The 13,063-nt window shown below is 50.0% G+C and overlaps 1 protein-coding gene across 1 annotated transcript in view; it reads right to left on the bottom strand.

The window, feature by feature from the left end:
- The window catches only part of MAFF (MAF bZIP transcription factor F), a 31,477-nt gene extending 18,633 nt beyond the window's left edge, over positions 1-12,844 (bottom strand). The window contains exon 1 of the mRNA XM_038756648.1: positions 12,690-12,844. The gene's annotated coding sequence lies outside the window, so the exon portion shown is untranslated. The remainder of the gene's footprint in view (positions 1-12,689) is intronic.
- Between the last annotated feature and the right edge of the window lie 219 nt (positions 12,845-13,063).

Below are 13,063 nucleotides of genomic sequence, written 5' to 3'. Positions count from 1 at the left end.
TTCTGTCGGTTCTATGGCGTGCTCCCTAAATAAGTGCTTGGCACAGAAGTAGGTATCCCATAAATGTTGCCAGAAGTGTTACCGATTCTATTACTGCGGCAGCCAAGACTGGTCCCCCTCCAAGGCTGGAAAAATATTAATTTTTCCAAGCTGGGCTGACCCAACCCTATTCAGCCGGGAGAAAGGGGCAGGGCTGAGAACGTTGGAGGGAATTTCTGGGCATCTGAAATGAATGGCATGTGAATGGTTTAGTAATAATAATAATAATGGCATTTAGTCCTATGAGCTAAGCGCCGGGGCAGATACCAGATAATCAGATCAGACACGGTCTCTATCGCACACAGAGCTCACAGTGTAAGAGGAAGGGAGAACAGGCGTTTTATTCCCACTTTACAAAGGAGGGAACTGAGGCTCAGAGAATCAACGGGGCCTAATGTCTCCATTAGGACCCGGAAGTCATATCATCATCATCATCATCAATCGTATTTATTGAGCGCTTACTATGTGCAGAGCACTGTACTAAGCGCTTGGGAAGTACAAATTGGCAACACATAGAGACAGTCCCTACCCAACAGTGGGCTCACAGTCTAAAAGGGGGAGACAGAGAACAGAACCAAACATACCAACAAAATAAAATAAATAGAATAGATATGTACAAGTAAAATAAATAAATAGAGTAATAAATATGTACAACCATATATACATATATACAGGTGCTGTGGGGAAGGGAAGGAGGTAAGATGGGGGGATGGAGAGGGGGACGAGGGGGAGAGGAAGGAAGGGGCTCAGTCTGGGAAGGCCTCCTGGAGGAGGTGAGCTCTCAGCAGGGCCTTGAAGGGAGGAAGAGAGCTAGCTTGGCGGAGGGGCAGAGGGAGGCCATTCCAGGCCCGGGGGAGTCAGAAGGATCTGGGTTCTAATCCCAGCTCTGCCTCTTGTCTGCTGTGTGGCTTTGGGCAAATCACTTCCCTCCTCTGTGCTTCAGTTACCTCATCTGTTACCTCATCCCTCCTCCCCCTCTCCATCCCCCCCCTTACCTCCTTCCCTTCATTCATTCATTCATTCAATCGTATTTATTGAGCGCTTACTGTGTGCAGAGCACTGTACTAAGCGCTTGGGAAGTACAAGTTGGCAACATCTAGAGACGGTTCCTACCCAACAGCGGGCTCACAGTCTAGAAGGGGGAGACAGATGACACAACAAAACATATTAACAAAATAAAATAAATAGAATGGTAACTATGTACAAGTAAAATAAATAAGAGTAACTTCCCCACAGCACCTGTAAATATGTATCTATGTTTGTACGTATTTATTACTCTATTATTCTATTTATTTATTTTACTAGTATATATCTATTCTATTTATTTTATTTTGTTAATATGTTTGGTTTTGTTCTCTGTCTCCCCCTTCTAGACTGTGAGCCCACTGTTGGGTAGGGACCGTCTCTATGTGTTGCCAACTTGGACTTCCCAAGCGCTTAGTCCAGTGCTCTGCACACAGTGTAAGTGCTCAATAAATACAATTGATTGATTGATTACTGGGGCAGGGAATGTGTCTGTTCTATCGTACTCTCCCAAGTGCTTAGTTCAGTGCTCTACACACAGTAACTGCTTGATAAATACAATTGTCCGACTGCCTGATTCTAACAGTGAGCCCCATTTAATACATTTATTTATTTATTTTATAAATAACTTATAATAATAATAAATTATAATTTATTAAATGCTTAACATTTATATATAAATGCATACATATATTATTTATATATAAATAATAATTTATATATAATAATAATTATATCAATATATTTATGTTTATATTATATATAATAATATATATTATAATTTATTAAATGCTTACTATGTGCAAAGCACTGTTCTGAGCGCTGGGGAGGTTACAATGTGATCAGGTTGTCCCCGGTGGGGCTCACAGTCTTAATCCCCATTTTCCAGATGAGGGAACTGAGGCCCAGAGAAGTGAAGCGGCTTGCCCAAAGTCACGCAGCTGACAACTGGCGGAGCCGGCATTTGAACCCGTGACCTCTGGCTCCAAAGCCCGGGCTCTTTCCACTGAGCCACGCTGCTCCTCTGCTGTGTTCCCATGTGGAACACAGACTGTGTCCAACCTGATTAGCTTGTATCTGTCTCCCCCTTCTAGACTGTGAGCCCACTGTTGGGTGGGGACTGTCTCTCTATGTTGCCAACTTAGACTTCCCAAGCGCTTAGTCCAGTGCTCTGCACACAGTAAGCGCTCAATAAATACGATTGATTGATTCATTCATTCATTCATTCAATCGTATTTATTGAGCGCTTACTGTGTGCTGAGCACTGGACTAAGCGCTTGGGAAGTCCAAGTTGGCAACATATAGAGACGGTCCCTACCCGACAGTGGGTTGATTGATTGATCTATCCCATTACTGAGTCCAGTGCCTGACCCAAACTAAGAACTTATGTTTGGATGTATTACTCTATTTTATCTGTACATATTCTATTTTATTTTGTTAATATGTTTTGTTTTGTTGTCTGTCTCCTTCTAGACTGGGAGCCCGCTGTTGGGTAGGGACCGTCTCTATGTGTTGCCGACTTGTACTTCCCAAGCGCTTTGTACAGTGCTCTGCACACAGTAAGCGCTCAATAAATACGATTGAATGAATGAATGAATGAATGAACTTAAATACCATAAAAAAAAAAGGCGCTAAACGCTTTCCCCAAAGTCACACAAGTCACAGTGACAGAGCTGGGAACTTAACTTGGATCCCAGACCCCAACTCTTTTCACTAGGTCACCCCGCCTCTCTTCGTCCACACTTTCGCTTCCATTCTCTTTTAAGCCCTCAGTTGGGGCCCTTTTCAAAATGAAACTGCAGCCTAGGCAACTCCGAAGAGATAATAAAATAATAATTGCGGTATTTTGTTAAGCTCTTCCTCTATGCCAGGATCTGTACCAAGCAGGGGGGTAGATTCAAGCTAATGTCGCCAACCTGTACTTCCCAAGCGCTTAGTACAGTGCTCTGCACACAGTAAGCGCTCAATAAATACGATTGATGGATTGATTGACTAATCGGGTTAGACACGGTCCCTGTCTCAAATGGGGCTCACAGTCTTGTTCTCTGTCTCCCCCTTCTAGACTGTGAGCCCGCTGTTGGGTAGGGACTGTCTCTACTTGTACCTCCCAAGCGCTTAGTACAGTGCTCCGCACACAGTAAGCGCTCAATAAATACGACTGATTGATTGATTGATAATCCCCATTTTACAGATGAAGTCACCGAGGCCCAGAGAAGCGAAGTGACTTTACCCAAGGTCACAAAGCAGACAAGTGGCAGAGTGGGGATTAGAACCCAGGACCTTCCGACTCCCCAGCACAGGCTCTATCCAAGAGGCCACACTAGGCAACCAAAGAAGGAACTTTCACACCCTGCCTAGAGATGACAACTTGTACTTCCCAAGCGCTTAGTCCAGTGCTCTGCACACAGTAGGCGCTCAATAAATACGATTGAATGAATGAATGAATGAATGGAGATCCTAAGGAAGCATTACCCTCTGGACTGTAACGTCGCCCACCGCGTTCCCAGTTTGGGAGCCGAAGGGAGGGAGGCTGCCTGAGGGGCTGAGAAAGCGTGGCTCAGTGGAAAGAGCCCGGGTTTGGGAGTCAGAGGACCTGGGTTCTAATCCTGGCTCCGCCACTTGTCTGCTGCGTGACCTTAGGCAAGCCACTTAACTTCCTTCTAGACTGTGAGCCCACTGTTGGGTAGGGACCGTCTCTATATGTTGCCAACTTGGACTTCCCAAGCGCTTAGTCCAGTGCTCTGCACACAGTAAGCGCTCAATAAATACGATTGATTCTCTGAGCCTCAGTTACCTCACCTGTAAAATGGGGATTAAGACTGTGAGCCCCATCTGGGACAACCTGATTACCTTGTATCTACCCCAGCGCTTAGAACAGTGCTTGGCACATAGTAAGCGCTTAATTCATTCATCCACGGGACAACCTGCCCTCCACGGGACAACCCGATCACCTTGTAACCTCCCCAGCACTTAGAACAGTGCTTTGCACATAGCAAGTGCTTAATAAATGCCATTATTATTATTATTATTATTTATTGAGCGCTTACTGTGTGCGTAGCACTGTACTACGCGCTTGGGAAGTCCAAGTTGGCAACATCTAGAGACAGTCCCTACCCAACAGTGGGCTCACAGTCTAGAAGGGGGGGACCCTTTTTAGACTTAATACCATAATTATTATTATTCGTAGTATTATCAGGGCGCAATCCGTTGGGCCCGTGGACGGCTCAAACGAGCGAATCGTGAGATCGGCCGCCTCTCTAGTGGCCAACCTGAGCCGACCCCCTTAGTAGAAAAGCATTTCACCCCCATTTTCCAGATTGGAAAACTGAGGCTGTTAAAGGGGAAGCAGCTTACCTCCAGGTTCGATATGGGCCCACACCCCCTCCCCAGCGACTCTCAAGACCCCGCTGCATCATTGTTGTTTGCGGGGTACGTGCCCACCAACTCTGCTGTACTGTCCTCTAGTCTGTAAGCTCGTTGTGGGCAGGGAAAGTGTCTGTTTATTGTTATATTGTACTCTCCCAAGCGTTTGGTACAGTGCTTTGCGCACAGTAAGCGCTCAAATATGATTAAATACTCTCCCAACTTCGTAGGATGGTGCAGCGTGGCTCAGTGGAAAGAGCCCGGGCTTTGGAGTCAGAGGTCATGGGTTCAGATCCCAGCTCCGCCAATTGTCGGCTGTGTGACTTTGGGCAAGTCACTTCTCTGGGCCTCAGTTCCCTCATCTGTAAAATGGGGATTAAGATTGTGAGCCCCACGTGGGACAACCTGATCACCTTGTATCCCCCCAGCGCTTAGAACAGTGCTTGGCACATAGTAAGAGCTTAACAAATACTGTCATTATTATTATCTTCTAGTGTTGGTATTGGTTAAGAGCTTACTACATGCCAAGCACTGTTCTAAGCGCTGGGGTAATAATCATCAATCGTATTTATTGAGCGCTTACTATGTGCAGAGCACTGTACTAAGCGCTTGGGAAGTACAAATTGGCAACATATAGAGACAGTCCCTACCCAACAGTGGGTCTAATAATAGTAGACTGTGAGCCCCTTGTTGGGTAGGGACCGTCTCTATATTTTGCCAACTTGTACTTCCCAAGCGCTTAGTACAGTGCTCTGCACACAGTAAGCGCTCAATAAATACGACTGAATGAATGAATGCTGCTCTGCACATCGAGAGCGCTCAGTAAATTCCACTGATTGCCAGTCTGCCTCGGTGTTACGGAGGGGAGGGCAGCATTCATTCATTCAATCGTATTTACTGAACGCTTACTGGGTGCAGAGCACTGTACTAAGCGCTTAGAACAGTGCTTTACGCATAGTAAGCGCTTAATAAATGGCATTATGATTATTACTAAGCGCTTGGGAAGTACAAATCTGCAACATATGGAGATGGTCCCTACCCAACAAAGGGCTCGCAGAGCATGCTTAGGGAATCCGGATTCTATCCCGTGTTGTAAAGGGGAGGAAAAGCTGAGCCCGGAGAGGAATGTATTCCTGGCAGCACAGGGAATCGGTAGGGAAACTGAGCCTCAGCCCATAGAGAAGGAGCGTGGCTCAGTGGAAAAGAACACGGGCTTTGGAGTCAGAGGTCACGGGTTCAAATCCCAGCTCCGCCAACTGCCAGCTGTGTGACTTTGGGCAAGTTGCTTAACTTCTCTGGGCCTCAGTTACCTCATCTGGAAAATGGGGATTAAGGCTGTGAGCCCCCCGTGGGACAACCTGGTCACCTTGTAACCTTCCCAGCGCTTAGAACAGTGCTTTGCACATAGTAAGCGCTTAATAAATGCCATTATTATTATTATTATTATGCTGTATCTCCCTAAGCTTTGGCAGGTGCATGCTGGACCTTGGCGTAAAAGAAGCAGCATGAGCCCACTGTTGGGTAGGGACCGTCTCTAGATGTTGCCGACTTGTACTTCCCAAGCACTTAGTCCAGTGCTCTGCACACAGTAAGCGCTCAATCAATACGATTGAATGAATGAACTCTATTCTATTCCAATTTACTATTCTATTTATTTTATTTTGTTAATATGTTTTGTTTTGTTGTCTGTCTCCCCCTTCTAGACTGTGAGCCCGCTGTTGGGTAGGAACCATCTCTAGATGTTGCCAACTTGTACTTCCCAAGCGCTTAGTCCAGTGCTCTGCACACAGTAAGCGCTCAATAAATACGATTGAATGAATGAATGAATGGTGTAGTGGGGGATAGAGCCCGGACCTGGGAATCAGAAGTTCATGGGTTCCTATCCCAGCTCTGCCACTTGTCTGCTGTGTGGCCTTGGACAAGTCATTTCACTTTTCTGGGCCTCAGTTACCTCATCTGTAAAATGGGGGTTGAAACTGTGAGCCCCGTGTGGGATGGGAGTGTCCAACCTGATTTGCTTGTATCAACACCAGCGCTTCGTACAGTGCCTGGCACATAGTAAGCGCTTAACAAATCCCATAATTATTATTATCTAGGGTCCACCACCTGACTCGGCTCCCCACAGCTGGATAACACAGCTCTCCCTCCATCTTCCGGGCTTAGTGGAAAGAGCACAGGCTTGGGAGTCAGAGGTCATGGGTTCTAATCCCGCTTATGAGCTGTGTGACTTTGGGCAAGTCACTTCACTTCTCTGGGCCTCACTTACCTCATCTGTAAAATGGGGATTAAGACTGTGCGCCCCACATGGGACAACCTCATTACCTTGTATCTACCTCAGCGCTTGGAACAATGCTCGGCACACAGTAAGCGCTTAACAAATGCCATTATTATTATTATTATTATTATTATTATTATCTTCCAAGGGCAAGGGGCCTTCCTCAGGAGTTGGGTATTCCCTCCTGGGGTGGTACACCTGCCTTCTTAACAATAATAATAATAATAATAATAACTGTGGTATTTAAGTGCTTACTATGTGTCAGGCACTGTACTAAATGCTGGGATGGATACAAGTAAACTGGGTTGGACACAGTCCCCATCCCATATGAGGCTCACTCTCTATGAGGCTCATAGAGAAGCAGCGTGGCTCAGTGGAAAGAGCCCAGGCTTTGGAATCCGAGGTCATGGGTTCGAATCCCGACTCCGCCACATAATAATAATAATAATGATAATAATGGCATTTGTTAAGCGCTAAGTGCAAAGCACTGTTCTAAGCGCTGGGGAGGGGAAACAAGGTAATGAGGTTGTCCCATGTGGGGCTCACAGTCTTAATCCCCATTTTACAAATGAGGTAACTGAGGCTCAGAGAAGTTAAGTGACTTACCCAAGGTCACACAGCAGACACGTGGCGGAGCCGCGATTCGAACCTATGATCTCTGACTCCAGAGCCCGTGCTCTTTCCACTGAGCCATGCTGCTTCTCCATGTCTGCTGTGTGACCTTGGGCAAGCCACTTACCTTCTCGGAGCCTCAGTTCCATCATTTGTAAAATGGGGATGGTGACTGTGAGCCCCACGCGGGACAACCTGATCACCCTGTATTCCCCCCCCCCAGCGCTTAGACCAGTACTTTGCACATAGGAAGCGCTTAACAAATGCCATCATCATCACCACAGTCTTCAACCCCATTTTACAGATGAGGCACAGAGAAGTGAAGTGATTCCTCAAAAATCTCCGGTGGCTACCAATCAATCTGTGCATCAGGCAGAAACTCCTCACCCTGGGCTTCCAGGCTGTCCATCCCCTGGCCCCCTCCTACCTCACCTCCCTTCTCTCCTTCTCCAGCCCAGCCCGCACCCTCCGCTCCTCTGCCGCTAATCTCCTCACCGTTAGGCCTCGCTCTCGCCTGTCCCGCCATCGACCCCCGGCCCACGTCCTCCCCCAGGCCTGGAATGCCCCCAATCCCTCTGCCCATCCGCCAAGCTGGCTCTCTTCCTCCCTTCAAGGCCCTGCTGAGAGCTCACCTCCTCCAGGAGGCCTTCCCAGACTGAGCTCCTTCCTTCCTCTTCCCCTCGTCCCCCTCTCCATCCCCCGCCTTACCTCCTTCCCTTCCCCACAGCACCTGTATATATGTATCATCATCATCATCAATCGTATTTATTGAGCGCTTACTATGTGCAGAGCACTGTACTAAGTGCTTGGGAAGTACAAATTGGCAACACATAGAGACAGCCCCTACCCAACAGTGGGCTCATAGTCTAAAAGGGGGAGACAGAGAACAAAATCAAACATACCAACAAAATAAAATAAATAGGATAGATATGTACAAGTAAAATAAATAGAGTAATAAATATGTACAACCATGTATATATGTTTGTACATATTTATTACCCTGTTTATTTATTTATTTATTTTACTTCATCATCAATCGTATTTATTGAGCGCCTACTGTGTGCAGAGCACTGTACTAAGCACTTGTACATTTTACTTGTACATATCTATTCTATTTATTTTATTTTGTTAGTATGTTTGGTTTTGTTCTCTGTCTCCCCCTCTGTGAGCCCACTGTCGGGTAGGGACCGTCTGTATATGTTGCCAACTTGTACTTCCCAAGGGCTTAGTCCAGTGCTCTGCACACAGTAAGCACTCAATAAATACAATCGATCGATTGATTGATTCACTCAAGGTCACACTTCAGACAAGCGGCGGAGCTGCGATTAGAACCCAGGTCCTGCCACGCTGCCTCTCTCTTCTTGTTGGTTGCCAGCAGCCAGTTGCAGCCATCCACCTGCCGCCCCGCCGGTACAACGGTTGGCCCGAATCTGGCCCCAACTCTGCGCTCCACGCTCCACCCCCACAGCCAGGTTCGCAAATCCTCCACTGTTGGGTAGGGACCGTCTCTATATGTTGCCAACTTGTACTTCCCAAGCGCTTAGTACAGTGCTCTGCACACAGTAAGCGCTCAATAAATACGATTGATGATGACCTTCCTTGCCGCGACGGAGGTTTTCCGAGCTAGGTGGCCAGGGCGAGGGGACACCTCCCCGCGCTGAGCCCGGGAAGGCCGAGCCGGGCCCCGCCACGGCCATGCCCTGCTCCGAGGTCCGGTGACCACCGAGGTCGATGACTAACTCCTTCCCTTGGGCCTAGATCCCACGTGCCGGGAAAGGGAATCTCCAGTCCGGGAGCCAAGAGCAAGCGGGGCAGGGGGGTGGGACAGCAGCAGGGTCACCTATTAAAGTCCACCGGGCCGGATCCGGGCCAGCAGCACTTTCCCGTCGGGCATCGCTCATAATAATAATAATAATGGCATTTATTAAGCGCTTACTATGTGGAAAGCACTGTTCTAAGCACTGGGGAGGTTACAAGGTGATCAGGTTGTCCCACGGGGGGCTCACAGTCTTAATGGTTGTACATATTTATTACTCTATTTATTTATTTATTTTGCTTGTACATTTCTATCCTATTTATTTTATTTTGTTGGTATGTTTGGTTCTGTTCTCTGTCTCCCCCTTTTAGACTGTGAGCCCACTGTTGGGTAGGGACTGTCTCTATGTGTTGCCAATTTGTACTTCCCAAGCGCTTAGTACAGTGCTCTGCACATAGTAAGCGCTCAATAAATACGATTGATTGATTGATTGATTGATTAATCCCCATTTTCCAGATAAGATAACTGAGGCACTGAGAAGTGACTTGCCCAAAGTCACACAGCTGACAATCGGCAGAGCCGGGATTTGAACCCATGACCTCTGACTCCAAAACCCATGCTGTTTCCACTGAGCCACGCTGCTTCTCATGGAAAGGGTCAGCTTTGGAGGGAAGTGGGGGGCACGGACCGGTCCTCGCCTCGCTCCCCAGTAGCACACGTGCATGCAGGCGTGCACACCCCAACCTGCGCACCACAATGTTCCCGCTCCCAAAGCACATACACACACACACACACGGAAGCAGTGTGGCTCAGTGGAAAGAGCCCGGGTTTGGGAGTCAGAGGTCATGGGTTCGAATCCCGGCTCTGCCAATTGTCAGCTGTGTGACTTTGGGCAAGTCACTTCACTTCTCTGGGCCTCATCTGTAAAATGGGGATGAAGACTGTGAGCCCCACGTGGGACAACCTGATCACCTTGTAACCTCCCCAGCGCTTAGAACAGTGCTTTGCACAGGGTAAGCACTTACGCGGGACAATATCCTCCCCAGCGCTTAGAACAATGCTTTGCACAGAGTAAGCGCTTACGCGGGACAACCTGATCACCTTGTATCCTCCCCAGCGCTTAGAACAGTGCTTTGCACAGAGTAAGCGCTTACGCGGGACAACCTGATCACCTTGTATCCTCCCCGGCGCACAGAACAGTGCTTTGCACAGAGTAAGCGCTTACGCGGGACAACCTGATCACCTTGTATCCTCCCCAGCGCTCAGAACAGTGCTTTTCCCAGAGTAAGTGCTTATGCGGGACAACCTGATCACCTTGTATCCTCCCTGGCACACAGAACAGTGCTTTGCACATAGTAAGCGCTTATGCGGGACAACCTGATCACCTTGTATCCTCCCCAGCCCTCAGAACAGTGCTTTGCACATAGTAAGCGCTTACGCAGGACAACCTGATCACCTTGTATCCTCCCCAGCACTTAGAACAGTGCTTTGCACATAGTACGCGCTTATGTGGGACAACCTGATCACCTTGTATCCTCCCCAGCACTTAGAACAGTGCTTTGCACAGAGTAAGTGCTTATGCGGGACAACCTGATCACCTTGTATCCTCCCTGGCGCTCAGAACAGTGCTTTGCACAGAGTAAGCGCTTATGCGGGACAACCTGATCACCTTGTATCCTCCCCAGCACTTAGAACAGTGCTTTGCACAGAGTAAGTGCTTACGCGGGACAGCTTGATCACCTTGTATCCTCCCCGGCGCTTAGAACAGTGCTTTGCACAGAGTAAGCGCTCACGTGGGACAACCTGATCACCTTGTATCCTCCCCGGCGCTCAGAACAGTGCTTTGCACATAGTAAGCGCTTAACAAATGCCATCATGATGATAACAACGATGGTATTTGTTAAGCGCTCACCACGTGCCAAGCCCCGGGGTGGACCCAAGGTAGGCCCTGCCCCCTCCGAATCCCCCTTTTCCAGATGAGGTCACCGGGGCCCAGAGAAGTGAGGCCACCGGCCCAAGGTCACGCAGCAGACATGCGGGTGGGAACCCGTGACCCGCCCACTGGGCCACCCTGCTTGACGTGGGTCAGCCCACACGGGGCGTCCACCCGGACACACCCAGGTACACACACACACACACACACACACACACACCACACACACACACACACCCTGGCAGGCCTCCCAGAGCCCGGCAGAACACACAGACTCGCACGCACCCCGTGTACCCAGACACACACACACACACACACAGAGTACACACGAGGGGAGGTGCACACAAACGCGCGGGAAAAGGGGGCGACCCCGGCCCACTTCGTCCCCAGGCCCAGAGGCCACAACGTGTTGCGCAGCAGCCCCCGGCCCTCTGGCCGGTCCCTCCCTTGACAATGGCTGTCTCTTCCCGACGCCCCCCCGCCCCCTGAAGCCCCCCACCCGCAACCTGGTCCTTCCCAAGCGCTTAGTCCAGTGCTCTGCACACAGTAGGCGCTCAATAAATACGACTGAATGAATGAACCCGGTCCCTCCCTGCGGGGAGAGGGGCGCCCACCCACCCTGAACTTTCCGCCCCAGGCCTGGGAAGGAGGAAGAGGATGGATCCATCAATCAATCAATCGGATTTATTGAGCGCTTACTGTGGGCAGGGCACTGTACTAAGCGCTTGGGAAGTCCAAGTTGGCAACACAGAGAGCCGGTCCCTACCCAACAGGGGGCTCACAGTCTAGTCCTGTCTGTCCCAGGCCTGGGAAGGAGGGGGGTCCCAGGAGGAGAGGTTCCTCTTCAATCAATCAATCAATCCATCGTATTTACTGAGCGCTTACTGTGGGCAGAGCACTGTACTAAGCGCTTGGGAAGTCCAAGTTGGCAACACAGAGAGCCGGTCCCTACCCAACAGTGGGCTCACAGTCTAGTCTTGTCTGCCCCAGGCCTGGGAAGGAGGGGGGTCCCAGGAGGAGAGGTTCCTCTTCAATCAATCAATCGTATTTATTGAGCGCTTACTGTGTGCACAGCACTGTACTAAGCGCTTGGGAAGTCCAAGTTGGCAACACAGAGAGCCGGCCCCTACCCAACAGGGGGCTCACAGTCTAGTCCTGTCTGCCCCAGGCCTGGGAAGGAGGGGGGGTCCCAGGAGGAGAGGTTCCTCTTCAATCAATCAATCAATCGTATTTACTGAGCGCTTACTGTGTGCAGGGCACTGGACTAAGCGCTTGGGAAGTCCAAGTTGGCAACACAGAGAGCCGGTCCCTACCCAACAGTGGGCTCACAGTCTAGTCCTGTCTGCCCCAGGCCTGGGAAGGAGGGGGGTCCCAGGAGGAGAGGTTCCTCTTCAATCAATCAATCAATCGTATTTATTGAGCAATTACGGTGTGCAGAGCACTGTACTAAGCGCTTGGGAAGTCCAAGTTGGCAACACAGAGAGCCGGTCCCTACCCAACAGGGGGCTCACAGTCTAGTCCCAGGCCTGGGAAGGAGGAAGGGGATGGGGGGGTCCCAGGAGGAGAGGTTCCTCTTGTGTGTGTGTGTGTCCCCAACCCTCGTGGGGTCCCCTCCGTCCCCACCTGAATTGTCCCTGGGGGCCGAGGAGGTCCCCAACACCCCCAGAAAGGCCGGCCCACCGACTCACCGTGGTTTCCCGGCCCCCGGGCCGTCCTTCGTTCGCCCTGGGGTGGGCTTCTCCTCCTCCGTCCCCGCCAGCCACGAGCCCGGCCCGCCGAGGCAACTTCGGCTCCGGGCGGCGAAGTTGTTGTTTGGAAAACGGGGCCGGGGAAGGAGCGAGGGGAGCCCAGATCTGCTGAGTTGTAATGTGAGTTTCCTGGAATTACTCACTCACAGGATTCCTTTCATTCATAAAAACACAGTCATGCAGTGACGTCAGCCTGGTGTGCCTCCCTCCCCTCCCTCTCCCCCCCCCCCGACCCTCCCCCTTAAGGGGTGGAGGGCGGCGGACATCTTAGGGGCGTCTACGACCTACCCTGCGAGGGGCGGGGGGAGCTCTCT

The sequence above is a fragment of the Tachyglossus aculeatus genome, chromosome 14 (assembly GCF_015852505.1).
Source record: "Tachyglossus aculeatus isolate mTacAcu1 chromosome 14, mTacAcu1.pri, whole genome shotgun sequence".
NCBI lineage: Eukaryota > Metazoa > Chordata > Mammalia > Monotremata > Tachyglossidae > Tachyglossus > Tachyglossus aculeatus.
This window is presented reverse-complemented; position numbering and strand designations above follow the sequence as displayed.